Here is a 3,518-nt window from a genome sequence, read left to right on the forward strand (position 1 = left end):
ACCAACTTTCCCTCCTTATTCCATCCTCTTCAGGCCAGTCAGCAGTCCCTTCTCATCCTCTGTACCTTTGCACGTGCTGGTCCCTCTTTCTGCCCCTGGCAAATTTATATGCAATACCCAGCTAAAATGTCCCCTCCTCCAGGAAGCTCCACTGACCCTGAGTCTGTCTCTGAACCTCTGTCACTCTGAGTCCATCTCCCCCACTGGACTGGAAGGTTCTGGAGGGGTTGAGATTGTGTTTTATACCTTCACAGTTGGCCAGCACCCAGAACTGGGCAGTCCGAGGGAGTCCCATGCTTTAAACTCCTGAGCCTCAGTTTCCTCAACTGGATAATGTGGTCATCACGCCAAGCTCCCAGCATTGTGGGGAGGAGGCAACGAGTGAGGCCTGTGAAGCCCACACGGAAGCTGCACGGGGCAGGGGAACTGACTGGCTGCCGCTCACAGCAACCTGGGGTGGAGGGGCAAGGCAGTGCCAGCCCCAGCCTGGGGGGAGTGAGGACAGCAACCCATGTGCATCAGTCCCCTGCTGGGAAAAAAGGCACCAAGCAGAAGCACAGACCATGTGTCATTTACTCCTTGGGACTCAAAGATACCTTCCTCTCCTGTCCTGCCCCTGACCCTGCATAGCGAGAGGTCCCTGCCAGGTTAACACTTGCTGACCTCATACCACACCGGTCAAGAGACCAAAAGGAGAACGTGTTCCCCAGCCAGGGGCCAGCTGTCCTCACAGAAGTCACGAGGCTCAGCACAGGTGAAAGCCGAGCCTGAGAGTCACAGAGGCGCTGCCTCCCGCCCTTGGCCTGGCCAAGATGGAGACAAAAAGGGAGAGGCTCCCCCAGTTCCCAAGAGAGTCCTGATGGCAGGAGCTTCCCGGACGTCATCTCGAATCCCCACACCAGCCCGGTGAGGCGTGCACCCTTAGTATTCTCTCTCTATAGGTGGGGAAGCCGAGGCCGATTGTTGAGGGACACGCCCCAGGCCTCAAAGCTGGTAAGCGGGGAGCTGGGATTTGAACCAACAGCTGTAGGACACTCCGATCCTATCTGCTTCCTAACCTTGGTCAGTTTCTGCTGAGGTGTTTCCAGCCTGGGGACACCTCTCCATTCTCATGCTCACACTGTGTGTGCAACTGAGGAGGCCTTTGAGAAACAGCAAATAAAGATACAAATTGTCACTCAAAGCTTCTGGGTGTCATCTCCACCGAGGCTCAGAGGGCTCGGGAGCCCAGCTCAGCCAGCCCCATAACTCGCGGCCTGGAAAGAGGGGGATTTGTGCCGGAAGATCAAACCCCACTTGGCCCCCCTGCTGCCTGGGGAGGGTCGGGAAGAAGCCCAGATCCATAGTCACACCTAATGACTTGCACTGACTGAGTGCCCACTGCAGTTGCTACCCCATGAATGGCTTTCTGTCATTTCCTTGCACATGCCCCTCACCGTCCCACCTCCCAGCTGTTATGCCCACAGGTCCTCCCTCACCCTCTCAGCAGATATCCATTGAGCTCCCACTGCACTGGGCACTGGAGAGAGAATAGCACACATGATGGACATGGTCCCTGCTCTGTTGTCACATGGAGAAGACAGACACTACACAGGTAAGTGAACCAATCACTAAGTAAGTTAGGATCGCAGGGGAATGAGATGGAGATGAACTGAGCACTGTACATCACATAGGGGCAGTCAGGAGGGCTTCCTGGAGGAGGAGGCAAGTGAGCTGAGAGCTAGAGATGAGAAGGGGCAAGAGTCTGGGGGAAAAGTGTGGATTAGGGGAATGCAGCAAGAGAAGTACCTGCCCAGTTCCTGCTATAGAATGGGGCTCTCTCAATGCCATTCATGACATCTGCCTAACATCTCACCGTATGACGACACCATCCTTTGGTGGCTGAGTACTTCACAGTTTACATATTGCAGACCACTTTATAGTCTATAAGGCATGTTCCCACTCAGGACTTTCTCGGCTCCTCATGTCTGTCCTGAGGTGCATAGACAAAGCAGCTGAGGCTTAGAGAGGGAAACGTCATTCAAGGTCACACAGCCAGGTGTCCACCTCCTAGCCCAGGCCTTCTGCCTCCCTCCACCCGCTTCTCTACCTTCCCCCAGAAGGCAACGACTGGAGGACCCCTGCCTCCGCCCCCTCCCAGGCCCACCAGCCTCAGGGGAGGGAGGGCGGCTCTGCACCAGCCCATATATAACCCACTCCGTGCACCTTCTCCACATTAATAAATGGGGAACCGAGGGGTCATAAATCCTGGGGCTGCCAATGTCCCCGGGACCAGCTCTTTCTCCGGCCACGCACTAGTACTTTTTACAACCCATTAATTAGTCCCTCTAATAAAGTTTGACAAAATGATAACTTGCCCATGAAAAGTGTTGTAATAAATACATTTTCCCTAACTTTCAACCATTCGAGCATGGCCGCCTCATAAACCCTCTGCCACGGTTCACTGCCTTATTGTCTCTCTATATTTCTCCATCAGCATGGAAGTTCGGGGCATGGGACCTCGTGGACACAGGATAAGCCTGGGCTACCCAGCAGGCTTATCCTGTGTGACTCCGGCTACCCAGCACCTCCAGGGAGAAGCCATGGTGACGCGTCTTCTACTCACAGACCTGCAGGGGCTCCCACCTCCCAGGACGGTGATTCCCAAACTCTAGTCCCACCTTCTCCAGTCCCCTTCTCTCCACGTGGGACCTGAAGGAACCATTTCTGGACATTATGTTTTCTTCAAAATGATTCTTCTCTTACATAAATTTATTTTGCAAAGAAACTTTGTATCATCAATACAAAAAACTGGAAAAGCAGTATAACAAGTCCCGAAAAGGAAATAAAAATAAATACAATGAAAACAAAACAAAAGGAGTTCGCCTGGCGCTCTGAGCCTTAGGCCTGCCTTCTCTCTTTGTTGTAGAGGGGGGTCAGCAGGCTAGAGAGGTATGAAAGACACCTCAGCACCGAGCCAAGACTTGCTCCTCAGTGTAGTCAGACGATCTGAAAGAGGATTTCAGGAGGAGCGATCTCCCTTGGTGAGTCTCTGATCGAACACTACAGACTATGTACCACCCAAGAGGGTCTGTTTAGCAGCTGGTGTGGCACCCACGTGGGCCTGGGGTGGGGGTCTGGTTAGAGGAAGGACCCAGGGCCCCATCTGTAAGCCCCAGGTGCATGCCCAGCCCACTGTGTTGCAGATAGTAACATGAGACAGGGTTCTTCCCATTTTATGGAAAGTTGAGAGAACAACCACTGTTCATAGGAAAAAGCAAGAACTCAAGGGTTGTTTATGGAGAGCAGGCTGGACTAGAATTGGAGTTCACTGCTGGCCCCCCAAATCATCTGTCCCTTTCCATTTATAACCACTCGGCTTGACATCTGACCAGCACTGATCCCCTGAACCTGCCTGGAGGTCCCGGATTCGAGGCCCAAGGTCTCTCAGGCTTCTCCACTGTCCCGCGCCATTCCAGCCACAAGACCGGGTCACCTCCCCATGATCCTCCTCAGCGCTGCCGACATTTCTCACTCAC

The 3,518-nt window shown here is 53.6% G+C and overlaps 1 long non-coding RNA gene across 1 annotated transcript; it reads left to right on the top strand.

The window, feature by feature from the left end:
• Window positions 1-745: 745 nt before the first annotated feature.
• On the top strand, window positions 746-2,834 carry LOC134370935 (uncharacterized). The gene is made up of 3 exons (XR_010022686.1): window positions 746-993; window positions 1,487-1,594; window positions 2,477-2,834. It is a non-coding gene; the product is annotated as an uncharacterized LOC134370935 (long non-coding RNA).
• Window positions 2,835-3,518: the final 684 nt, after the last annotated feature.

This window comes from Cynocephalus volans, chromosome 2, assembly GCF_027409185.1.
Source record: "Cynocephalus volans isolate mCynVol1 chromosome 2, mCynVol1.pri, whole genome shotgun sequence".
In the NCBI taxonomy this organism is placed as follows: domain Eukaryota; kingdom Metazoa; phylum Chordata; class Mammalia; order Dermoptera; family Cynocephalidae; genus Cynocephalus; species Cynocephalus volans.